Source organism: Saccopteryx leptura, chromosome 3 (assembly GCF_036850995.1).
Source record: "Saccopteryx leptura isolate mSacLep1 chromosome 3, mSacLep1_pri_phased_curated, whole genome shotgun sequence".
Classification (NCBI taxonomy): domain Eukaryota; kingdom Metazoa; phylum Chordata; class Mammalia; order Chiroptera; family Emballonuridae; genus Saccopteryx; species Saccopteryx leptura.
This window is the reverse complement of record NC_089505.1, coordinates 308,587,869-308,614,768: the sequence shown is the minus strand read 5'-3', so window position 1 is coordinate 308,614,768 and position 26,900 is coordinate 308,587,869. Positions and strand designations below refer to the sequence as shown.

At 40.7% G+C, this 26,900-nt stretch overlaps 1 protein-coding gene and 1 non-coding gene across 5 annotated transcripts in view; one reads left to right on the top strand and one right to left on the bottom strand.

Annotated features, from left to right (window-relative positions):
• The window catches only part of SGK3 (serum/glucocorticoid regulated kinase family member 3), a 119,324-nt gene that overhangs the window by 42,618 nt on the left and 49,806 nt on the right, over positions 1-26,900 (top strand). The window contains exon 1 of one of the 4 annotated variants that reach the window (XM_066378934.1): positions 13,037-13,150. The exons of the other annotated variants lie outside the window; for them this stretch is intronic. The gene's annotated coding sequence lies outside the window, so the exon portion shown is untranslated. Of the gene's footprint in view, positions 1-13,036; positions 13,151-26,900 lie in introns of those variants that run through there. 4 annotated transcript variants of the gene reach the window in all.
• Positions 3,726-3,801, bottom strand: TRNAS-AGA (transfer RNA serine (anticodon AGA)). Its single transcript has one exon. It is a non-coding gene; the product is annotated as a tRNA-Ser (tRNA).

The window sequence follows — 26,900 nt, the reverse complement described above, 5'->3', positions numbered from 1 at the left end:
TTTATATGTCCTCTTTGGAGAAGTGTCTAATCAGTTCCTTAGCCCATATTTTAATTTGATTGTTTACCTTCCTGGTGTTGAGTTTCAGAAGTTCTTTACAAATTTTGATTATTTACCACTTATCAGATGTATTGTCGAATATGTTCTCCCATTGTGTGGATTCTTTTTATTTTGTTAATGGTGTCTATTGCTGTGTAAAAGGGCTTTTTTTTAAATTTGGCAGTTCATTAATTTATTTTAAAAGTTTGATTTAGTCCCAACTACTTGTAGCCATCTTGCTTTCAATCCTAATTCTATCACTTATGTTCATTAAATACCTATTACATGCTATGTAATTTTTTAAAAATTTTGTATTGAATTTATTGGGATGACATTGTTTAATAAAATTATATAGGTTTCAGGTATACAATTCTATAATACATCATCTGTATATTGTATTGTGTGTTCACCACCTTAAGTCAAGTCTCCTTCATTCCCTTGTTATTATATCTTTAATTGTGTGTTATATTGTGTTCCTACTTCTTTGTTTCTTCTTAATATCATTTCTTCAGTACAGTTAATCCAGTTTATTTCTAAAAGTTACCAGCCATCTTAAAATTCCAGGCACAAAGTCTAAAAAAACAGTGAAAGTTTCACATTAACCTGCTTGAGAATATTAGAAAATGTTTTCTTGGAAACTCATTAACCTCTCAAAGCCATTTTATTATGCAGAATTAAACTGTTTACGGAGAGGTGACATAGTATAGTGGTTAAGACAATGGACTCTGGTACCCCGAAGTACCTGAGTTCTAATCTTAACCTAACCAGTTACTAGCTCAGTGAAATTGAGCAATTTTCTTCACTTATAAAATGGGGATAATTGTGCATAGATCATGGGCTTACTGTAAGGATCAATATGTATATATAAAATGCTTGCAGAGTGTGGCACATAAGTGTTATACAACTGTTACCTATTAGTATTATAACTCATGCTGTTAAGAACATTAGCAATAATTATTAAGGATATAAATAGTTTTAGTCATTTTATATTAGTGTTCAGAGTAATTTATAACTATTTCATCAGGAAATTATGATATTACCTATATGTGATTTTCAAAGGGTTTTAGACATGCTGGAGTCAAATATATTCCCAGAAAAGTATATTTCCAATTTTATAATGAAATCAAGAGGATTCATATACAGAAATTCATTTGTGTGTGTGTGTGCCATCTTTATTTCAAATAATTGTTAAAATACCATTAAGTTATTCCCCAAGACAAGAGAAAAGATCACCCCTGCAGAAACCTTGGAACTGTGTGTGAACTTTACAGAACAGAGGACAACACTTTAGCTGAAGCCCAACTGCTGACCAGAGAATGGAATTCTCAGTGGACTCAGCCAAGAAAAGAAAATTGGGCAGGGAAGGGAAGGTGCCCTTCTAAATCAAACTTTGGCTGCCATCAGGGCAAGTCTTGGAATGGTCACAGATTGAGGCTCTGTTTTTGTAAGGTTCAAGGACTGTATGGGTTTCATGTATCTATTTGGCTCCACCCATGGCTGAGGTGCCATTAGGTTAATGTCACTCAAATTTCTGATTTGCCAAACTCTTGTAGGGACAAGTATCAAATTGAGAAATAGTTCCTCTGGATGTCATTCCTATCTGTGGCAAAGCAGATACCCCAAAGTCAGTGATCTCCTATTCTGTCTGCAGTTTTGGGAGCTTCATTTGACAAGCCACCAGCATTTACTCTGACCCCACTGGAAGCCATAGCAGCACCTTCACATTCCCCAGAAATTCATTTTATATTATCCTTTTTCCTTCAACAAATATTTAGGTGTCTTATCTGTCTAAGGGTTTCCTAAGAATCCTGGGAATAATAGGATGAATCACATATGGATCTTGCTAACAGTTATTGGCTAATGGAGGACATAAATAAATAGCTCTAAGGTAGAAAGCAAGAGGTGCAGACAAAATGTTCATAGGAACAAACAGGAAAGTAGTAATTTTCACAAAATATTGAGAAAAAATTCTTGAAGGAGCTTGTTTTTGAATAATGCCTTGAAAGACAAGTAGGATTTGTATATGTAGGGAAAGGAGGCTCTGAGTTGCAGGCAGGGGAAGTAGGGTTATAGCATGGTCAGAATATGGAGGATCTAGAAGGCTAGGCTGATTAGACCTTATTAGTCTTCAGTTGGATATTAAGGTTTCTAAAAATAAATAAATAAAAGTGAAATGCTCATAGCATAAAATTAGTCATTTTAAAGTGAATGAATCAGAGGTTTCTAGTACATTTACAATATTGTGCAACCACCACTATCTAGTTTCAAATTTTTTCATCAACCCCAAATTAAACCCGATATCCAGTAAGAAATTAATGCCCATTCCCTCATCCCCCAGCCCCTGGCAACTACCAATCTGCTATCAGTTTTTCTATATCTACTTATTTTGGATATTTCATATAAGTGTATTCATTCAGAATGTGAACCACTCATGTCCGACTTCCTTCCCTTAGCCTAATTTTTTTCAAAGCTGATCCACATTGTAGCATGTATTAGTACTTCATTCCTTTTTATTGCTAAATAGTATTCCCTCTAATATATACACCACAATTTGTTTATCCATTCATCTATTGATGGACATTTGGTTGTTTCCATCTTTTAGGCTATTGTGAATAGTGCTGCTATTAACATGCATGTATAAGAAATTATTTGGCTACTTGTTTTCAGTTCTTTGGGGTGTACATCCAGAGGTGAAATTGCTGCACTATATGGTAATATTATGTTTAACTGTTTTAAGGAACTGCCAAACTTTTCCTCAGCAGCTGCACCATTTTACATTCCTATCAACAACGTATGAAGGTTCCAATTTCTCCACATCCTCACCAATATTTTGTTTCCACATTTTGTATTATTGCCATCCTAATGCAATCATATAAACTTCAAATAAAGATAGTTTTTCTTCTCCCTTTCTACTCTGAATCCTTTATTTCTTTTCCCTGGCTAGAACCCCTAGTACAGTGTTAATTGGAAATCCTTGTCTTGTTCTAATCTTAGGGGAAAAGCTTTCCGTCTTTCAATGTTAAGTATGATATTAGTTGAATGATTTTTGCAGATACCCTTTATCAGGTTGAGGAAGTTCCTTTCTATTTCCAGTTTGCTGAGAATTTTTACCAGGAATGGGAGTTGGATTTCATCAAATATTATTCATGTATCTGTTGCGATAATCATGTTTTATCTGTTTTAGTTTTTTAATGTTTGAAGTATATTAATTTTTAATGTTAAACCAACCTTGCATTGGATAAACCACACTTGGTCATGCTGTTGTATCCTTTCTGTATATTTTTGGTTTCAACTTGTTAAAATTTTGTGTAGAGTTTTTGCCATCTGAGAGATGAGCTATATTGGTTTGGATTTCCTTTTCTTTTAATATCTTTGTTTTAACCTGGGTTTTTTTTTGTGTTTTTTTTTTTCTGAAGTTGGAAATGGGGAGGCAGTCAGACAGACTCCCGCATGCACCAGACCGGGATCCACCCGGCACGTCCACCAGGGGGCGATGCTCTGCCCATCTGGGATGTCGCTCTGTTGCAACCAGAGCCATTATAGTGCCTAAGGCAGAGGCCACAGAGCCATCCTCAGCGCCAGGGCCAACTTTGCTCCAATGGAGCCTTGGCTGCGGGAGGGGAAGAGAGAGACAGAGAGGAAGGAGAGGGGGAGGGGTAGAGAAGCAGATGGGCGCTTCTCCTGTGTGCCCTGGCCGGGAATCGAACCTGGGACTCCTGCACTCTAGGCCGACACTCTACCACTGAGCCAACCGGCCAGGGCTATAATATCTTTTTTTTTATTGTTAGGGTAATGCTGGCCTCATGGAATGAGGTGGGAAGTATTTCTTCCTCCAATTTTCTGGAGAATTTGTATAGATTTGGTAGTTTTGCTACCATTTCCTTCTTAAATGTTTGGTAGAATTCACCAGTGAAGACGTGGTAGTGAAATTTTCTCTGAGAGAAGATTTTTAAGTACAAACTAAATTTCTTTAATAAATATAGGGATATTTGATTTATCTATTACTTTTGAGTGAGCTTTGGTAGTGTCTTTTAGGGAGTTTGTACATTTCGTGTAAGTTGGCTTGTAATTGTTCATAATGTTCCCTTATTATATAATAGTTTTAATATCTGTACGATCTGAAGTAATATTGCATTTCTTATTCCAGATATTGGTAATTTGTGTCCTTTTTTGTGCTAATCAGTTCAGTTTATTAACTATATTGATTTTTTAAAATCAACTTTTGGTTTCATTGATTTTTCTCTTTTCTCTTTAATTGATTTGTGCTCTGACTTTTATTATTTCCTTTCTTTGGATTATTTTGGTTCTATTTGCTTTGCTTTTTAATGTTTTATAAGGTGGAAGCTGGGGTAATTCATTTGAGATCTTCCTTCTTTTTCAATACAGGTATTACCTCCTAAGTGTTTTAGTGACCTTCACAAATTTTGATATGTTGTATTTTTATTTACATTCAGCACAAAATATTTTCTGACATTGCTTTTTATTTCTTTGACCCATGGGTTATGTAGAATTGTATATTCTGATTTCAAATATTTGGAATTTTTCCAGATATCTTTTTGTTACTTGTTTCTAATTTAATTTCACTGTAGCTAGGGAATATACTTTTTATTACTTGAATCCTTTTAAATTTATTGAAACTTGTTTCATAGTCCAGTATATGGTCTATCTTGATAAATATCTGGTGTGCACTTGCAAAAAATGTATATTTTTCTGTCTTTGAGTTATCTGTAAATGTCAGTTGTGTTAAGATGGTTAATAGTGTTGTTTAGGTCTTTTGTATCTACTATGGTCCTAAATGTTTGTGTGCCCACCCCCACTCCCAAATTCATATGTTGAAATCCTAACCTCCAAAAGTGATTATGCTAATTAGTAGGTGGGGCCTTTGGGAGTTGATGAGGGTGGAACTCTAATGAATAGGATTAGTACTCTTATAAAAGAGATCCCACAGAACTCCTTGGTCCCTTCTACCATGTAAAGACACATAGAGGAGATACTGGGTATGAACCAGGAAGAAAGCCCTCACTCAACCATGCTGACATCCTGACCCTAGACTTACAGTACAGTCTCCAGAACTATGAGAATTAAATTTCTGTTGCTTATAAACTACCCAGTCTATATTTTGTTATAGGAGCCTGAATCGACTAAGTCAGTATAATTGCTGATTTTCTCTTTACTAGTGCTATTATTGTGAGAGGGTTTTTGAAACCTCTGACTATAATTGTAGATGTGTCTATTTTCCCTTGAGTTGTTTCAGTTTTTTGCTTATATATTTTGAAGCTCTATTATTAGGTGCATATATGTTTTTTATGACCTCAAGATAACTTAGTCTCTTCATAATTATGAAATGGACTTTTTTGGCCCTGGCCAGTTAGCTCAGTGGTAGAGCAACACCCAGCATGCGGATGTCCCAGGTTTGATTCCTGGTCAGGGCACACAAGAGAAGGGACCATCTGCTTCTCTACCCTTCCCCCTCTCCTATCTCTCTCTCTCTCCCTCTCTCTCTCTCTCTCTCTCTCCAGCTCCCACAGCCATGGCTCAATTGGTTCAAGCATGCCAGCATCTGTGCTGAGGATGGTTCTGTGGAGCCTTTGACTTAGGTGCTAAAAATAGCTCAGTTGTGAGCATGGCCCCAGATGGGCAGAGCATCAGCCTGGACGGGAGTTGCTAGGTGGATCCCAGTTGGGGCACATGTGGGAGTCTGAGGAGGAAGCAGAGTGAGGGCAAGGTGTTATCACTTTGGTTTTCTTTACACCCTTGGGCTGAGTGTTCCCCTAAAGGCTCTGTCAGTTTTACTCCCCCCCCCCCCCCCGCCACTCTCTCTCTCTCTCTTGCTCTCTCTCCCCTCCTCTCACTTGGAAAAAGAAGAAAAAAAAAGAAATGGACTTTTCTTTCTCTGGTAATAGTATTTTCTATGAAATCTACTTTGTATATACTGTTCTACACACAGAGCCATCTTCAGGACCTTTCAATCCAGTGTGCTTGAACAAATTGAGCCATGGCTGTGGGAGAGGGGGAGAGAGAGAGACAGAAGGGGGAGAGGGAAAGGGGTAGAGCAGATGGTCACTTCTCTTGTGTGCTCTGACCGGGAATCCAACCCGGGACATCCACACGCTGGGCGATGCTCTACTTACTGTAACTGCTTTAGCTTTCTTTTGACTAGCCTAATGGTGTATCTTTTTTAAAAATCTTCTTATTTTTAACTTATTTGTATCTTCATATTTGAAGTGTAGTTTTTTGTAGGCAACTTATAGTTGGGTGTTTTACTTATATATTATGAAAAATTTTAATTGAGATGTTTTGACATTAAATATTACTAATGACATTAAGTTTATGTCTGTCATCTTGTGGTTTGTTTTCTCTGTTCTTTGTGTCCTTTTTTCTCTGTTTCTGACTTATTTTGGATTGAACATTATGATTCCATTTTTTTCTTTTATTGGTTTATTACTTATAACTCCTTCCCTCCCTTAGGATGATAGTTGTTTTTTTAATTTAATCTATCTTCTATCTAAAATAGTCATTCTTTAATTGAATTATATCACATCACTTATCGGATGCTTACACTTACAGAATACACCTTGCAATAGTATCCGTCTATATCTCTCCTCCCAGCTTTTGTTATTGTTGCCATACATTTTATACATAAACCCACAATAAATTATTACTATTGTTGTTTAAAGTTATCTTTTAATTTAGAAATCTATAGCCTGACCAGGCGGTGGCACAGTGGATACAGCATCAGCCTGGGACATTGAGGACTCAGGTTCGAACCCCAAAGGTCAATAGCTTGACAGCGGGCTCATCCAGCTTGAGCATGGGTCTATAGACAGGAACCCATGGTTGCTAGCTTCAGCCCAAAGGTTACTGGCGTGAAGCCCAAGGTTGCTGCTTAAGCCCAAGGTCACTGGCTTGAGCAAGGGGTCATAGGCTTGACTGGAGCCCTCTGGTCAAGGCACATATGAGAAGCAATCAATGATCAACTAAGGTGCTGCAACTACAAGTTGATGCTTCTCAGCTCTCTCTTTCCTGTCTGCCCCCCTAATTAAAAAAAAAGAAAACTTATATTTATCTCTGTTGTTACTGTTTCCAGAGTTCTTCATTTTTACCATACATTTATATTTCCAGATTTCTGGAATCATTTTCCTTCTGTCTGATGGACTTCCTTTAATATTTCTTGTAGTGTAAGTCTGCTGGTTGTGAATTCTTTCAGCTTTGGTGTAGCTGAAAAGAATTTTATATTGCCTTCAGTTTTGAAAGATAATTTTGCTGGATATAGAATTCCAGGTTTAAATATTTTTGTTTTGTACAAAAGATGTTGTTCCACTGTCTTTTTCTTGCACTATTTCTTTTTTTTTTAAATAATTTTATTTTTTTAATGGGGCAACATCAATAAATCAGGATACATATATTCAAAGATAACAAGTCCAGGTTATCTTGTCGTTCAATTATGTTGCATCCCCATCACCCAAAGTCAGATTGTCTTCTGTCACCTTCTATCTAGTTTTCTTTGTGCCCCTCCCCCTCCCCCTTTCCCTCTCCCTCTCCCCACTCCCCCCATAACCACCACACTCTTATCAATGTCTCTTAGTCTCACTTTTATGTCCCACCTACGTATGGAATATTGCAGTTCCTGTTTTTTTCTGATTTACTTATTTCACTTAGTATAATGTTATCAAGATCCCACCATTTTGCTGTAAATGATCCAATGTCATCATTTCTTATGGCTGAGTAGTATTCCATAGTGTATATGTGCCACATCTTCTTTATCCAGTCATTTATTGATGGGCTTTTTGGTTGTTTCCATGTCCTGGCCACTGTGAACAATGCTGCAATGAACATGGGGCTGCATGTGTCTCTACGTATCAATGTTTCTGAGTTTTGGGGGTATATACCCAGTAGAGGGATTGCTGGGTCATAAGGTAGTTCTATTTTCAGTTTTTTGTCTTGCACTATTTCTGATAAGAAATTTGTTGTCATCTTTACTATCATTCCTCTGAACATAGAATATTTTTTCCTCTGGCTGCTATTAAGGTTTTTTTGCTTTATGACTAATTTTTAGTAGTTTCATTATGAAATGTCTTGGTGGAGTTTTCTTCTTGTTCCTAGGGGTTAGGTTCATTGAGCTTGTCAGATTTGTGGGTTTAATAGCATTCATGTTTTGAAAAATATCAGTCATATTTCTTCAAATGTCTTTCTGATCTCCTTCCCCAATCCTATCTTTACCTTCTCTTTCAGAGTTGTCCCATAGCTCATTGATTCTCTTTTCAATTTTTTTCCTCTCTGTAGTTCATTTTAAAAAGTTTCTATTGTGTATCACGTTCCCTAATCTTTTCTTCTGTAATGTCTATTCTTCTGTTAGTCCCAGCCAGTGTATTTTTCACCTTACAGATTATTGTCTTCATCTCTAAAAGTTTGATTTAGAAAATGTTTATACCTTCCTTATATCTACTTAATTTTTTAGTATATTACTATTATAATATTATAGTCATATAGTAATGTCATCTCCTATTTTTAACATCTATGTCAGTTGTAGGTTAATTTTTTTTTTTTTTTGTATTTTTCTGAAGCTGGAAACAGGGAGAGAGAGTCAGACAGACTCCCGCATGCACCCGACCGGGATCCACCCGACACGCCCACCAGGGGCGATGCTCTGCCCACCAGGGGGCGATGCTCTGCCCCTCCGGGGTGTCGCTCTGCCACGACCAGAGCCACTCTAGCGCCTGGGGCAGAGGCCAAGGAGCCATCCCTAGCGCCCGGGCCATCTTTGCTCCAATGGAGCCTTGGCTGCGGGAGGGGAAGAGAGAGACAGAGAGGAAGGAGGGGGGGTCAGGGGTGGAGAAGCAAATGGACACTTCTCCTATGTGCCCTGGCCGGGAATCGAACCCGGGTCCCCCGCACGCCAGGCCGACGCTCTACCGTTGAGCCAACCGGCCAGGGCTGTAGGTTAATTCTGTGATTGATTTTTCTCCACATTTAGGGTCATATTTTTCTGCTTCTTTTCATGTACATTTGATTTTTTTTTTTCTTTCATTTTTCTGAAGCTGGAAACAGGGAGAGACAGTCAGACAGACTCCCGCATGCGCCCGACCGGGATCCACCCGGCACGCCCACCAGGGGCGACGCTCTGCCCACCAGGGGGCGATGCTCTGCCCATCCTGGGCGTCGCCATGTTGCGACCAGAGCCACTCTAGCGCCTGAGGCAGAGGCCACAGAGCCATCCCCAGCACCCGGGCCATCTTTGCTCCAATGGAGCCTTGGCTGCGGGAGGGGAAGAGAGAGACAGAGAGGAAAGTGCGGCGGAGGGGTGGAGAAGCAAATGGGCGCTTCTCCTGTGTGCCCTGGCCGGGAATCGAACCCGGGTCCTCCGCACGCTAGGCCGATGCTCTACCGCTGAGCCAACCGGCCAGGGCCTGTAGATTTGTTTTAATGGCAGATATTGTGAATTTAATCTTGTTGGGTGCTGAATATTTTGTATTCCTATAAATATACTTGAATTTTAATTTGAGATGTATTTAAATTACTTGAAAATAGTTTGATCCTTTTGGAAATTACTTGTATTTTTTTTTGGCACTATCCAAGAAGAATTTAGTTTAGGGTTACTAAGGCAAGACTCTTCCGAGTACTCGACCTCACTGAATTAGGAGGTTTTCTAGTTGGCCTGGTGGTGTAAAGAGCCAGTATTCCTGGCCCTCTGTTAGTGCTTAATACTGTACCTTCTCATGCATTCAGATGCTTTGTTCTTTCCTTGACCTTGAGTAGTTTCCTCATATGCATGCATTGATCAGTGCTGTTAAATCTCAAGGAGGACCCTCTGCATATTTCTGGGATTTTTTTGTGTTATTTTGTCTCCAGTAGTCTGTCTTGTTAACTCTAGCCATCTTGTTCTTCTGGACTCACCGCTCTGTCTCCTCAACACAGGAAATCTGCTGGGCTCTCTTCTGGGCTTTTCTATGCCATGGCCTATAAGTTCTCTGAAGGTAATAAGCCAGAGGATACTTTATTCATTTCCCATGTCTGAGGAATTATTCTCATTCACTGCCTGATATCTAGTATCTTGAACACTGTTGTTTTATTTACTTAGTCTGGCTTCTTTTTATTGTTGTCATTGCTTTGGGTGAGAAGGTAAACATGGTCCTTGTCGATCCATCTTGGATGGAACCAGAAGTTCCCCCAAGGCTCCACTCTTAATAGTCACCACACATTTTGAGGAGAGGAAGAGAAAAGGTCTAAAAGTCTATAACCAAGAACTTCTGGTACAACCACTTTGTAAAATGAAGTGTGACATGTTTAGTCTGCCTATTTAATACTTCTTAAATCTCCAGAATATTATAAAGGTTTTCTGTGAGTAGTGATTTTTAGATTGTTTGGGCCAGACTTCAGAGCTCTGGGTCTCCCTTAAACATGCCAGTGACATTTTCAAAACACAAGGGGCCCTTGATAGACTGCAAATCAGTTTTCACTCTTACTTGGTAGTCATTCTGCAAACTTGGTTCTGCTTCTACTTGTGTCATCTAGGTAAAATCCCAGTTAAGGAATATTGACTCTCTTAAGATTTTAATAGTATGTAGGGTCCCCTAACACAGGCAGTTTACTGTGGTTTGAGGGTTTATTCTGGAATACCAAAAACCTTTCTAGTTCAACTCCAAGAAGTTCTGTGTGATTCTTGTTTATCTTATTCTTGAGAATTTATTTGAAACTAGAAGAGAAAATCCTACAATCTTATTTTCATGAAAAAGGAAAGAATAGTATTTTAATATATCAAGGGAGAAAGTTTAAGGAAAGTTAAAAATAATCATATTATTCATGAATATATTTTTAAGTACGTACCATGGGTTTATCACTTGTTTGGGCAATGGGTGACAAAGAATAGGTAGGTTACTTTTATTTTTATGCATCTCCATGAATGATAAAGATGTAGTCTTCCAAATGAGTCTTACCATATTTCCCCATGAATAAGATGCTCCCATGTATAAGACACACCTTAATTTGGGGGCCCAAAATTGAAAAAAATATGTATTACGTAAAGTTATTGAACTGAAGGTTTATTCATCATTAAATTCATACAACTCCTCATCACTGTCAAAACTCCCATCCATTAGCTTGTCCTCATCTCTGTCTGATGACAAATTAATGTCTTCATATATTGCCTCATCCTCAGTTCCATCTATGGCATTTGAAATATCACAACGACTGTATAAGATACATCCAGTTTTTAGACCCCAGATTTTTCAAAAAATGGTGCATCTTATACATGGGGAAATACAGTATTTAATACTACTTTATTTTCCTCTTATTTGAATCAGTCTCATATAAGTGTCCACCAAAGCTTTGGTTAAGTGATATAACTGGTGTTACTTCAGTGTCATATAATTTCAGACAAAAAACAGAGACTCTTGCTGTTGTAGGTAGCCTAATTGTAGAAGGATATATAATTTCCTTCAGGCTTTTTGAAATACTGAAAGTAGCTTTTTTTTCCCAATTGGCTGGGGCCTGGGACATCCAGTAAGTAGTTTACACTTTAGTTATGGAGATAAATATTATAAATAATAGAGAATATAAAACAAGGTCATTCTGTTAAGTGCCTAGTGGAGTGTTATGGATCCTAAGTATTTTATCACTTTGTTGCATAGAGGTCCCTGAGCTGAGCTATTCTAGTCTGGACAGGTAGCTAGGACTGAGAAGAGATATTCTGAGCTGGGAAGCAGTGGGTGTAAATGTTCAGTGGCAGGAATATTGGCTGTAGTTGTGGATACTGTTAAGTGAGGAGACAGTCTGTCCCACAGATGTGTACACAGAGAAAACTTAGACATTTGGTGGAAAAAGTAGGTGAGAGTCAGGTCAAAGCTCCTGAGTTCTTTGAATCTGTACTTTATACAGAGATGGCAATGAAAATAAGAAGGGCCATTTAAGAGACTGTAATAGTGAAAGCCAAGGACCTGGTAACTAAATGTGAGGATTGAGAGGAAGAAGAGCCAAAGGTTTTGAGCTAGGACAAGAGAGTTGTTGTTATTAAAAATAGAAAAGTCAGAAAGAAGAGCTTGAATGAAGTTATGCCACAGATCCCTGATGCTTTTTCCAAAAATTACACATTTCTCTGTGTGTCTCCTAACTAGACAGTGCTTTTCCTATAGTCCTCCTCTTTAACTGTTAAGTCTACCAGGATGAAATGGAGTGTGGAAGGGCATTTAGAGGTCATAAAGCCACCTGGCCTAATCTCTTCATTCTACAGATAAAAAAATTGAGGACTTCAGATTTTGTGATTTCCCTTAAGGTCACACAGATAGGCTAAACTCTTGGACCTATTTTCTGAAATTCTTGTAGCAAAGGTTATTGTGTATTAATCATGCTTGTTGGCAAGTGACTCTTATGTTTCCCTGTCATAATTAAATTAGTTATTAGCTTGATTCCTCAAATAGTTTTTTACTTTCCAAAATCAAATACATTAATGGTTAAAATAATTCCTTCTGAGTGGTCTGACTTTCCCCCTTTATCCATATATGCAATCGAAAACCATTTAGTACACTATGGGCATTAATGCCAAACTTGGCCTGGAAGGAATGGGTTTTCTGAATTCAAATGTGACACCTACCCTGTCCCAGGAGAATGTGCTTAGCCAATGCCGTGAATAAATGAACTCTGTTTTGTTAAGATGTTGAACCCTGCCCTATTCCTTAGCTGGAACCTGGCAAGAGCGCCTTCATTTTCCCCTCCCAAGCCTCTTTCTTCATCTTACCCTCCATGGCTGTCTCTCACCTTTTCCAAGTTTCCTTGGCCTGTATCCTGCTGTTTCTCCCTCTGGGTCCCGCTCCCACAGGCCCTTCCCACTTTATTTATTTGCCGTCTTCGTAGAGCACCTTTCCGTCAGCTCCTGTAGGTTTCTCCACCCCTAGGGGGCGGAGCTGAGTGAGCAGAAGCCCCACCCCTATTTTTGGGCAGGGCTGGCGGCGAGATGGCACCATTGATTGGTGGGGCGGGGCCTGCACCGGGGGCGGGGCCCAAGGTGGGAGCCCTGGTGGGTGCACTTGGGGGCGGGAGGCGGGGCGCAGAGCCCGCTGCCGTGTGGCGCAGCTGTGGTGGCTTCCCGGTGTCCACGCGCCTGTTGCGGGTCCCAAAGGTAAGTGTGGGGAGAGGTCCTGGTGGCTCGCGGGGCACTTGGAGGGACTCTGCGGGCGCCTACAATGCAGGTGTGGATTGGCTGGACCGGCCCGGAGCCACTTCAGTCAAGTAGGAGCGCGGGTGGGCGGGCGGCGAGTGGCGTGAGTCCCCTGTGGGAGGGGTACATTGGGTCGGGCTCTAGCGGTGCATCACTTGGTCCTGGCATTATCTCAGGAACAGAATATGTTTGCGTTGCACCACACACCCTCTCCCCAAATGTGGAGAGACCGCAGGGACTGTAGAGATTTTATCATTCTTTAAAATATATTTCTAGTTCGTGATTCAGGATTGTAGGAAATAATCTATAGTTAACTTGCGGTGCATCTTTATTTTGACTTAGTGTTATTCAGTTTGCAGGAAGAGTGAGGTCAAAAATGGAACTATTATTTAAACAAGGACACCAGGGTTCACATAGGCCGTGTATCGCAGAGATTAAGCATGCAGGCTTTGAAGTTAAGAGTGCCAGGGTTTGCATCTACTTATTGTGAAAACGCACACAATTTGTTTAACTCCTCTATGCCTTTGTTTTCGCAGAAGTGAAATGGTGATAATAATAGTCCCACCTTTATAGAATTGTTATGAAGATTAACTGAGTTAATACTTAGTACCTGCAATAGTCCGAATAACACTGGTTATTTTCTTCATAATGCATTCACATGCATTAAATTTCGAAGTTGTTGCTATAAATGCTTGGGGATTCGATTGGAACAGTTTTCGAAGACCCAGGTCCCACCAGGAAAGGTTGCATAATTTTTGCCTCGTGCTAAGGATGTGCTTATCCACCTTGTTCCAAATCAAATTCAGCGATACAGAAGGCTAAGTCTTACAGGTTATTCTAAGACGAATGAAAAAAAGCAGCACTTTTACAGTTAGTGTAGTGTGATTTTAAGCACTAAGCTCTGGTAAGTTTGTTTTAAAAAATTATACAGAACTTATAAGTTGTGCTATTTTTGGTGGGTGCTTATTCTATTATTGCAAAGTGAGGTAAACCAGAATAGCCAAATAAATAAACTAAATATTGTAGCAACCAGGACTGCCACATAGATTCTCAGAACTGAAGGGAATCTGAAAAATCGGACCAGCTGCCCTTTCCAGATAAGGATGGGATCCAAAGACCCAGAGCCAATAAATGGCAGAGCTTAGACTAGAACTCAGCTCTGCTCAGCAACCGATTATAAAATCAAAGGGTGATATTCCTTCTGGTTTTGATGATAGTACTATTTTTATTTTTTGACAGTTTCATGGTGCTGTGAATGGGGGTTTTCTCTCTCTCAGCAGCATCCTACTTGGTAGCTTAATTGCATGATTCGTAATTATTCTTCAGCAGCCTTGATTTAAATCACATCTCAAAGTTGCTACATCAATAATTGCTTTGAGAACAAGATGATTGTCTTAAGTTTTGTACAAACATGTTCTAATAGTACTTTGGTTTTGTTGTTTTAAAATGCAGTCCTTTCTCTTATGTAGGGAATGTAAACAGGCAGTATAAACAAATTGACCTAGTAGGTAGTTTGTTATTACTGTTTTCATGTTATCGCATGAAGGTTTCATGATAGAATAGAGTGAGGAAGTGGTAGGACTGGGTCACCAAAGAGATGTATTGCAGTTGCTGCCACTTCAAAAGCATCATGGAATGAAATTAAATGGAGATACTGGTGTGTTAGTTGCTGATTCTTTCCTGGTTCCTTGCATGGTTCACTCTCTCACCTCTAGGTTTTTGTTTTGATGTTACTATCTCAGACCCTCCTATATAAATTCCATGCAACTCCACTTTTCCTGTAATATATACTTCTCTATTGATGTACTTATTATCTGTTGTCTGCCATTAGACAAGGTTAAGTTCCATGAGGGCAGAGGTGCTTGCCAGTTGTGTTTGTGGTTGTATCCTGAGTGCCTGGAAACAGTGCCTGCCACCAGAAGGTGTCAGATGGGTGGGTCTGATGCAAACATTTCCAGCTAGGGCCAGTAGTAATTACTTAAGCCGATTCTCTGTCGTTTTGCACTGCTCTCTCCTTCCCCCATTTCTAGTTGTTTCCCCTGGTTACCCAGGAATAAAACCTAGAGGCAATGTTAATTCCTCCTTCTACCTTGCCCTCCACGTGAAATAGCTGCTGACTTAGTTCTCCTTTCAGGGTTTTTTTGTTTTGTTTTTGTTTCTGTATTTTTTTTTTGCGCAAAACTGCCATTCCTATTGATGTCAAGCCCCTATTTCTTCAAGCCTTCCTCCATTGCTCCCATTCTCTACTCCTTATAGCCCTTATCCCAAGTTCCTTTTACAAATGTCTTCACATCCCCACCTGCAGAAAGAAATCCAGAGTGAAAAGCCTGTTATTCAGAGTTCTCTACATCAGTGGTCCCCAACCCCCAGGCCGCGGACCGGTACTGGTCCGTGGGCCATTTGGTACTGGTCCACAGCAAAGAATAAATAACTTACATTATTTCCGTTTTATTTATATTTAAGTCTGAACAATGTTTTCTTTTTTATTTTATTATTTATTTATTTATTTTTTGTATTTTTCTGAAGCTGGAAACGAGGAGAGACAGTCAGACAGACTCCCGCATGCGCCCAACCGGGATCCACCCAGCATGCCCACTGGGGGCGACGCTCTGCCCACCAGGGGGCGATGCTCTGCCCCTCCAGGGCGTCGCTCTGCTGCGACCAGAGCCACTCTAGCACCTGGGGCAGAGGCCAAGGAGCCATCCCCAGCGCGCGGGCCATCTTTGCTCCAATGGAGCCTTGGCTGCGGGAGGGGAAGAGAGAGACAGAGAGGAAGGAGGGGGGGTGGAGAAGCAAATGGGCGCTTCTCCTATGTGCCCTGGCTGGGAATCGAACCCGGGTCCCCCACACGCCAGGCCGATGCTCAACCGGCCAGGGCCAATGTTTTCTTTTTTAAAAATGACCAGATTCCCTCTGTTACATCCGTCTAAGACTCACTCTTGACGCTTGTCTCGTAAGTTTGACAATTATATTTAAAAATACCACAGTTTTTACGCAGGTTGCATAATTTTATTTTGTGCATTTATCCGTCCCACCCTAAAGGCCGGTCCGTGAAAATATTTTCTGACATTAAACTGGCCCGTGGCCCAAAAAAGGTTGGGGACCACTGCTCTACATGATCTCAAATTCACTTTTCCCTTTCTGTTTTTATTGATGAGCAGGGCTTTCCCTCCAAGTGGGCAGGAAATCAGACAAACTGGAGGAATGGCTATTCCCTGTTTGTATCAAGGATGTGCTGTTTTTTTCTGTTTTGTCTGCCTAGCCTTCAAAACCTCCCTCACATGTCACCACAATTTTGCATACCTAGATTAGTTAGTTGGAAGTGGTTTTTCCTTCCCCTCAATTCTTGTGACTTTTCATAGCTTTCTGAGAGAATTTACCACAGTCTATTTTGAATTGTTATTCTTTGCTACATATAAGCTCCTGGAAGACAAAAAACCATGCACACACTGATTCCAGTTACTTTTTTAAGGAAAAATAAGACACACCCCCTACCCTAATTTCATATTAATTTTTTACTACAGATGAACTTAAAATGCTATTTGATAGGCCTTTAAATAATTAAATATTGAGCTTCTACAATAATTTCTACAAAATGAACGATTAAGGAAGAAGGCAAGGAAATTTGTTGCTACATAAAAAGCTACAAATAAAGATACTGAGGTCTGGATTCACAGAAGGGAGTAGGTGTAGGGAGAGCAATAAATATACACCCAACCCATACAGCTAGATGGACGGTGGATGTTAAAAAATGTACACAATAAACTCAGGAAGTCATTAGGACAAGATGGACTTCATGGAGCAACACGTGCAGCTTTGGATATTCCTGTTGGGTATTATTCCTGAGCTTTATTTTGTTTTTGTGTCTCTCAGCACAAATACTCTTGACTCCCTGCTTTGTTTTCTGAGCCTAATGGGACTAAATGTTCTCTCTTTCTGGGTGACAGAAGTGGTTTACCTTCTTTCCCTTCATTGTTTAAAATAATAAAAGGTTCATACTTCTTTCTTCATTTATTTTCCTGGATATATGGAGATGACATATGGCAGAAGCTCTTAGTCCTTCAGAGAAAGGTGATAGATATAAAAGTACTTGAATTGGGCTATTGTTGAAGCTTCCCATTTTATTAGGTTTGATACCAGCATTTGGTTTAATATACTTTGCTTTGTTTTTCATTACAAATATATCCTTGTACATATTCCAATTGAGTGAATGTTTTTATTTTACTTGTGATTTTTTTCCCTCTGATAGATTTAAACTTATTTTTAGAACTCATGTAGACATTTCTGCAATTTAATTTTATCTTTTCTTTTTCCCATTGTTTCCCAAGCTTCAGTTGGGGTTTCCCATTTGAGGGCCCACATTAACATTTGATTTTGAGTATTTACAGGTATGGTCTAAATTTGTTTTACCATTTCTAAGATGAAGCTGCAGTTTCTGTTGACAGGAAAGAGTTGGTAGGAAAAATATATATAAAGATTTTAATTTTCAAAATGTTAGAACTTTAAGGTAAAATTTTACTATAATTTAAATTTGCAATTGATTTTTCTCCTTCGGGAAATTTTTTCCAATGTGCTAAACAGAAAAATTACACTGTCAGAAGAAGAATCTTGAAAGTAAATAATGGTTTTGGAGTAAAGTTTCATTTATCACACTGTATAAGCATCTGTGTTTACCCTGAGTTCTCTTTGTCTTGAAAAAGCGTTTGGGGCCCTGGCCGGTTGGCTCAGCGGTAGAGCATCGGCCTGGCGTGCGGGGGACCCGGGTTCGATTCCCGGCCAGGGCACATAGGAGAAGCGCCCATTTGCTTCTCCACCCCCCCCCCCTTCCTCTCTGTCTCTCTCTTCCCCTCCCGCAGCCAAGGCTCCATTGGAGCAAAGATGGCCCTGGCGCTGGGGATGGCTCCTTGGCCTCTGCCCCAGGCGCTAGAGTGACTCTGGTCACGGCAGAGCGAGCCCCCGGAGGGGCAGAGCATCGCCCCCTGGTGGGCAGAGCATCGCCCCTGGTGGGTGTGCCGGGTGGATCCCAGTCGGGCGCATGCGGGAGTCTGTCTGACTGTCTCTCCCCGTTTCCAGCTTCAGAAAAATAAAAAAAAAATAAAAAATAAAAAAAATAAAAAAAAGCCTTTGGTTAGGGTTTTATCAGATAGGGTCATTCATACAAATAATAAAAGTTGGAGCATAAACTAATTACATATTTCTAGCACATGGTAGGCATGGTGTATCAGTTAAGTAAATCTATATTTTTAGGGAGGATTTCATTAAGATACTGTAATATATTAATACATATAGTAATGGAATTGGCCTTGTAAAGAGGGAGAAATTGATGATTTAGGAGCTTGATGAAGAAATGATGAACCAGAGCTTACTTTGAAGATCTCAGTTGCATACTTTGGCAAATTAGAATTTCCAAGTGTCTCTCTCCACCTGTTGAATGCACAAATTAAACAAATGTGTATTGGGGCCTACTAAGTGCATGCCAATGAGTAAGTCAGTTTCTGCACTCTGCTCAGGGAGGTTCTCAATAAATTAGTAGTGTGTAATCTTAGATGGTTATAAATGCTGAAATGGAAAAAAACAACACCAGGATGACAAGATTATGTCGGAGAAGGAGCACTTTAGTTAGGATGGTCATGAAGGTTTGTTGGAGGAAGTGACATTTGAACAGAGGCCTCAATGTGAAGAGCTGAAAGAAAAGCATTTGAGGCAGAGGCACCACGGAGACCGGAGGTGGAGCCCGGCTCAGTGTGCCTGAGAACTAGGAAGAGGCCCTGGTGGGATGCAGCTGGAGAGGGAGGAAAAGGTTAGCCCATGCGGGTGCTTGTAGTCTTAGCAACAATTCAGAGTTCGGATTTTATTCTAAGAACAGTGGGAAGCCATGGGAAGAATTTAAGCAAAGGAGTGAAACAATCAGATTTACAGTGATTTTAAAAAAAAATCACTATTGTGGGAAGCATGGATTGGAAGAGGGTAAGAGTGGAAGAAGAGATATCAGGTTGGAGGTTCTCCCAAGAGACTTTATAATGTGTTGGTGCTTACCATCTGTGGTTTGTTCTTGGTGCCTCCTTAATCTGAGTGTTGGTGCTTACCATCTGTGGTTTGTTCGTGGTGCCTCCTTAATCTGAGTTCTCTCGACCTTCTCAGTCAGAACAGGCTTTCCCTAGGCTTAGTACTACTGCTTTTGTGTGAATTTCCCTCTCGTGTTTTTCTAACTTCCTATAAGCACTCATCTACCTATTCTGCCAGTAGTCACAATCCTTCAGGAATCATCCTTGAGGTCATTCTTTGTTTACTTCTGCCTGGAAAATACACTGGGAGTATGATTCCCAATGGAAAAACTTGGGAAGCTGGGAAGAGGGCAGGCATGGTGGTGATCAGGAACCCAGGATGGTGACCTTGGGAGGTTGAGGACAGAGCAGAGCATTGCTGCTACACATAACCATCCCTGCCCTGTGGGTTCTGGAAGTAGAAGACAGATATGTTATTAGTTGGAGTAAATATAAGTCCTTTCTTTTTATCCTGGAAGTTTTGATTCTGGTATTGGAAAACAGGATTGTCAGCATTTACTTCTGCCTCCTTACTCGGTCTCTTCCTTTGATGTATATGACAAAATGGAGCCAGTTTCAGGGAGCCAACAGACTTTTGTTCAGGTTCTTGGACACCCCTGTGGAATTGTTGGGTACATACTGTTCATCTGTGTTGTATTCCAACATTGTATATTTTGTACATATTTTATTTTTAATTCTATCACTTTATCAAGAATCAGGATAAATAACAGGTATCTCAAATAAGAGATGGCTAAATCTAGGAAAAAGTAGATGTGATGACAGTGAGGGGGAAAAACCAAATGGGGGTGGGGTGGGAATTAACAGTAGGACACATTAGTAAGAAAGGAAAACAGGAAAAGTTGTAACTGATTCATCATGTGATATGTGTGGGGGGAGAAAGTTACTATGTATCTTCTATTGGCAGATCCTGTTAGAATTTTTAATCTGTTCTGCAGTGCACTTAATTTACAGATAAGACAAAGATGTGCTTTGTTTCTGTTGAAACATTTTGGATGTGTTTGGAGATAGTATTCCGAGAAGCAGAAATAAACAGATAACAGATTATTTACTATTACAGTAGCCTTTTTAATAAAAATAAATTGGTTTGGAGTCAGAATTTCCTGGGTGGGTACTTTAGGTGTAATCTAAAATGAAACCCACACACTTGACCTATTCTCTCCTCAAAAATGATTCTTGTCCTATCCCCACCCCCAATTCTTTTTCTTATTCTCTGGGTCAGTTTTCAGTTTCCAAACCTGTTCCCTTGCCAGTCCCCTTGACATGCCAGGGTTTGTACATATATTCTTTTTTGTCTCTTCCTTAACTGGCCCTGTCAGCTTTCTGCTTTATAACTCTTGCCCCGAAACACCCAAACTTGTTGCTCTTCTCAGCCTAATTCTTTCCTCTTGGAAGAGGCTTGTTCTTCATTTTCCTGTATTCTTTAGTGTGAATAACTGGCCTCCTTTCTCTGCCATGTGAGTTCAGAGTGCAGACTGGTATTTATGAATTTATCTGTTTTATAATTTATGTAGGGTTCAGTAGTCTGTACCAAACAGTCTTCATGATGGGTGAAGGAAATAGAGTTCAGAAACTGCTTATATTTTAGAGGTAAAAGCTGAAGAATCTTTTGACATTCTTATAAATTGTTCTTTTGGCTTTCTGAAAAAAAGATGAACAAGATCCAGAACAATGATTGCATACAGTGGGCAAAAAGATTGGCACAATGATGAAGAAAAAGTGCTTTATTTTTTATTTTATTTATATATATATGTATATGTGTGTGTGTGTGTGTGTATATATTTATTTATTTATTTATTTATTTATTTTTTATTTTTTTTTAAGTGAGAGGAGGGGAGATAATTAGACAGACTTCCACAGGCACCCCAGCCAGGATCCACCTGGCAGCTGCTGTCTGGGGCCGATACTCAGATCAACTGAACTATCCTCAGCACCCCGGCCACCACTCAAACCAATCGAGCCACTGTCTGGGAGAGGAGAAGAGGGAGAGAAGGAAGAGAGGGAAGAGAAGAGAAGCAGATGGTCACTTCTCATATGTGCCCTGACTGAGGATCGAACCAGGGACATCCACATGCCAGGCCGACACTATTCACTGAGCCATTCGGCCAGGGCTGAAAAAAGTGCTTTTTAAAAAAAGCCTTAACTATAAAATTTTAATATAACATGAATTTGGAAGGTCCTTTTTTTCATGGAGCTTTACCCATATTTCTACTTTGTATGGCTGCCCAAGTATAAAAACATTTAAATCTATGAATATTTTTTTAATTTAAAATTTTGGGGGTGACACAGGTTAATAAGATCATATAGGTTTCAAGTTTACATTTCTATGATACATGATCTGTATGTGTTCGGAGCCCATCCAAATGCTTTTTTAAAAAAGACTAACTGCCCCTCTTTTTTATTTTTAAAAAATTTTATATATTGATATTTTAGAGAAGAAAGAGAACATCAGTTTGCTGTTCCACTTATTTATGTATTCGCTGGTTGATTCTTGTACATGCCCTAACTGGGGGTAGAACCTACAACCTTAGCGTATCGGGATGACTTTCTAACCAACTGAGTTACGCAGCCAGGGTTCCCCCTCCTTTTTAAAAGACCCATTTCCTGTGATAGCATCCTTTCTTGTGTCCTCTTTGTTTCCTAATGTAGCCCCTGATTATCCTTGTCATGGGACCAACACTCAGGGCCCACTCAGTGCCAAGCTCTTGGTTAGATGTTGGCATGTTTCAAGAAGAGGAAGTGGGCCATTTCTGACACAGTGCTGCACAAACCTGACCCCTTGTGGTGGCAGAATCAGAACGCTACTTTTCTTGTGCGTGGTTTTCTTTCTATAACCTGATTGCTAATGGACACTTGGTGTTCCCTTCTCTTCAACTCTGTATCTCCAGAGGCTTTAGATACAAGGGTCCCCAAACTTTTTACACAGGGGGGTAGTTCACTATCCCTCAAACCGTTGGAGGGCTGCCACATACAGTGCTCCTCTCACTGACCACCAATGAAAGGGGTGCCCCTTCCGGAAGTGTGGCGGGGGGCCGCATGCGTCCCATGGGCCGTAGTTTGGGGACACCTGCTAGAAGAAGGGGATGCATGCAGCAGTTTCATAAGAAATTGAGGGACAGTGTTTGCAAGCCAGGCTCTGAGGTCAGAGTTATATTCACATCACAGTGCTGCCACACACAGCTGTGTGGCCATGTGGAAGTACTCATCATCTAGGTTTCTTCATCTGTAAAGCCAGGATAATGATACTTATTTTATGAGTTGCTGTGAAGATTAAGTGATGTGTTAGATGGAAGCTCTTAGAACAGCAATTTTCAACTGTATGCCACAAGAATTTTTAAAACATGCATTGCTTATTTATTCAGGAGCACTAGCCTCTTTTCCCTTAGATTGTGAAATAAAAAAACAACAGTCAACACAACAATAGCTATCCAGTGAGAATGAATCAAAATTATACCTATTTTTCCCTGGCTGGATAGCTCAATTGGTTAAAGCGTTGTCCAGAAACGCAAAGGTTGTGTGTTTGATCCATGGTCAGGGCACATACAGGAACAGATCAATGTTTCTGTCTCCTCTTCTTTGCTCTCTAAAATCAATTAATTTAAAAATTAAAAAAATATATACCTATATTTTTTGTCAGATCAGCAAAAAATATATTTTGTATGTGTGCCGCAGAATTTTTGTAATTAATTTATGTGTGCAATGAGATGAAAGAGGTTGAAGATCGCTGTCTTGGAACAATACCTGGCAATGGTGCTTAATAAATGTTACTTGTTTAACTAACACTATTGACATTTTGGGCCAGATGATTTTCTTTTGGAGGGGCTGTCCTTTGCATTTTAGTATATTTAGCATCCTTCAAGTTGTGACAACAAAAGATATCTCCAGACATTGCCCAAAGTTCCCCTGATGAGAACTACTCTAAGTGGAATATTTACCAGCTCTGATATTACTCTTGCATATCACTGCCCCTCCTAAGATCTGGTTGCCTCTGGAAGTTCTGTCCCCATTTAACCTACTTCTTTGTGTCTTCTTAAAATTGTCTTAATTGATTCACTAGCTAGATGGTAAAGTTAGTTCTTCCATTCTGGGTTAATATTGGAACTTAGTGTCCTTAGAGCATGGGACCTCCTCCTAGGCAAGCCAGCCTGCGAGATCATCTTGTGACTCCCCAGCAGAGTGAAAGCAGTTTCTTCTTGTGATTCTCCTTTGAAAAGCCTAACCTACCTATGAGCACTCCCCGCCCTCGCCCAGAAGCTCCAACTTGTATTCCCATGTGAACAACATAGCTTTTTGTTTTTTCTTAGTTGTGTGGATTCTTATATCAGCCCTCTTCTTATTTTGTTACATTTGGCTGCCTGGCCATAAAATGATTTTTCAGAACTTAAATTGCTTCAGTTTTGTAGAATAACCATGGATTAAATTTGCGGTAATAGCGGGCTTGCTATTTCATAATTTCAGCTGTACCAACTTAAAAATAAGTTTATGAACTTTCTTCATTGTTTCCCAGAGGACTCTTTAGTGTGTGTGTGTGTGTGTGTGTGTATATATAGTTGTAGAGGCAGTAGTTGTAGAGGCAGTGTGGTACAGTGGGTAAAGGTCCCGAAGGGAGGCCACCAGGTTTCAAATCCTGACTCCACCACCTGGGGCAGATAACTTCATCTTTTCATGCTTCAGTTTCTCCTTGGTTTCCTCTCAGTAGGTAGACTGTTGTGAGCAGCAACCAGATTAACAAACACAAAGCTCAGTCTGCCTCATAATAAGCTTAACCAGTAACTATTAAGTATTGTTAGGTTGCTGGCTTGAAGGAACGAGAAATCTTACTAACAGAGAGACAGGCTGGTGTAGCAAACAAGTCGAGGTAGGTTTTGGAGGCAGACAAATTTGGATTTGAATCATAGCTCTATCTCTTATTAGCTGGATCCTGGCTTGGCCAAGTGATTTAGTCTCTCTACATTTTTCTGGAATGAGATGAGTGTTCTGACTGGTGACCCATGTTTTGTGTCTCCAGGGATTAGAGTCAGTTCAGAGCTAGTGTCCAGTAACTCTTGGAAATATTGCGCATTTCTCATTCCCCAGCGCACGCACCTATGAATGACTACAGGTCCCTCTTGGGAAAGGTCTGGGGAAAGAGTGGTAGGATATACTCTGTATAGTGTCACAGTAATCTTATTTTAATCTAACATCCTTGGGTCTGACATCCTTTGAGTGTGCTTCCATATGTGTGCTTCAGGCTCCTGATGCTAAAAATTGTTAAGACTCTGCAAATTTTTTAGTATAAAGGCAGTCTCCTTCCAGAGTAGGTTCTGAACTTCTTTCTGAGTTCTTTTGAATCTAACTACTGTTATGAGGCAGTGAGGAGTGGTGGGAATAGGTAGTGAGGAGACTTGGCATCCCCTTGTAAAACAACTTGGAAGGGTTTATGGGGGCCGGGTTCAGGAGGCTGGGACTGCTCAGAAGGGTGTAGGTTTTTTCTTTCAGCAGGGGTGCTCATCTGAATAGGGAGTTCAACATTCTTAGCTTCATTGTGTTTGCCCGAGTATCTGCATCTATGATTTAAGATCATTCTTCTTTCCAGCCAGTACTCTTGTGTTAGCATTAAGAGTCTTTTTAGGATTGCATATTTAATTGGCTCTGGAACCCTTACCATTAGGCTCTGGTAAATGGTAAATGGATCCTTAGTCTGATCAGTTTAGCAGTCATAAGAGAAAAAATCTAACAGCCATAGATTTTCCGCTCATCTACTTGGGAATTCACAACTGCTAATTTGTCAACTTGGTGCATATTCTCAAAGACAACCAGAAGCAATCCAGGCCCCATCACAGTCTTTGAAATCAGCATTTTCATCATCTCCTTGGCCTTCCATCACCTTGCCCACCGCCTGTGCTCCATCCTGTGACATCATGGGAGGAACTTTGAATGATCTTATCTGTGTGCCAGGTGGCTAGCTCCCCATATGCTCCCTCCACAGGAAAATGATCAGGGCAGTCATCAAACATGCATCTTATTATTTTTTTTTTTTGTATTTTTCCGAAGCTGGAAACGGGGAGGCAGTCAGACAGACTCCCACATGCGCCCGACCGGGATCCACCCGGCATGCCCACCAGGGGGCGATGCTCTGCCCATCTTGGGGCGTTGCTCTGCCGCAATCAGAGCCATTCTAGTGCCTGAGGCAGAGGACACAGAGCCATCCTCAGCGCCCGGGCAAACTTTGCTCCAGTGGAGCCTTGGCTGTGGGAGGGGAAGAGAGAGACAGAGAGGAAGGAGAGGGGGAGGGGGGAGAAGCAGATGGGCGCTTCTCCTGTGTGCCCTGGCCGGGAATCGAACCCAGGACTCCTGCACGCCAGGCTGACACTCTACCACTGAGCCAACCGGCCAGGGCCTCATGCATCCTATTTTTAAGGGTCTGTTTCCTGGGGTCATTCTTGGTCCCAATTACCGTATCAGTCACATGACACTCAAAATTAATCAGAGGAAATCTAACAAAGGGACTGTTTACTAAGATGTTATGAGCAGGGGTAAGAACTAGCAGGGCATGGGGAAGCACCACTTCTACTCACAGTGTTTGGTCCCAGGCATTCCACTGTAGCTATGGAAGAGGGGCCACCTGGTAGGAACTGTGGCTTTAGATGGAGAAACCACTTCCAGTTAGAAAGAGGTCATCTTGCTCTTCCTGCCCTTCCATCACCTGCTAGTGTCTTGCATTGGTTGCACTGAACCAGATGCCAGAGAGGAAGGGTGGATGGAGCAGCTGCCTCAGAGTGAGGTCCATTGGGTTAGCCTTCTGGCATGAGGCAGGGTGGAGAAGCAGTGGTACTGGATCAGGAAGGGCAAATGGAGGTTGGCTAGCACACTTTGTAACTAGAGCTCTTTGGTCCAGATTTGAGGGCTACGCCTCTACACTTAACTGCATGCATGCTTAGATGTTCCCTGACACCTTGTATGAAACACCTTATCCTGCCCCCCAGCTCTTTCCTTCTTTATTCCTAATGCCACTTAATGCCATATCCTCTTGTCCCTTCCCAAGGGAGCCCTGAGTGATGTTTTCCTGCAGTTGTGCTCCTGTGGATTATACATAGTAAGGCACAGACAGACATTCAAACTTGTATATAATCCTGTACCAGCAGGACCTGCCACCTCCTGGGTCCCACATTCTCAAGGGACAGTTTAGTTTAGCACCATACCCTTCACCCCCTCACTTCTCATCATTTCTGCTACAGATGGAGAAGGTTGGGTCAGTGTGGGTCTTGGGGCTCCTGGACGAGACTAACATGCCTTAGAAGAGCTGTGGGTTCCGCCAGCTCTGATTCTTTAGCTGTGCAGTGTTGTGACTATAAGGTAGGGCTCTGGTCAGGTAGCTGCCCTGGTCTAATGCAGGGGGAGTCGAAGAGGCTGCCTTTATGGGTTATAGGGTGCTCTAACTTGGACCATTTATACACACCTAGTTTAGGAGAGGGCCAGTCACATTTCCATGTTTTCTAACAACTGAGTCAACTACACATAAATCCTTCCTGGCTGCATTTCCAGCAGCAAATGCAACAGAGTTTTTTGTTGTTTGTTTGGGGGTTTTTTGGTGACAGAGAGAGGGACAGATAGGAACAGACAGACAGACAGGAAGGGAGAGAGATAAGAAGCATCAGTTCTTCGTTGTG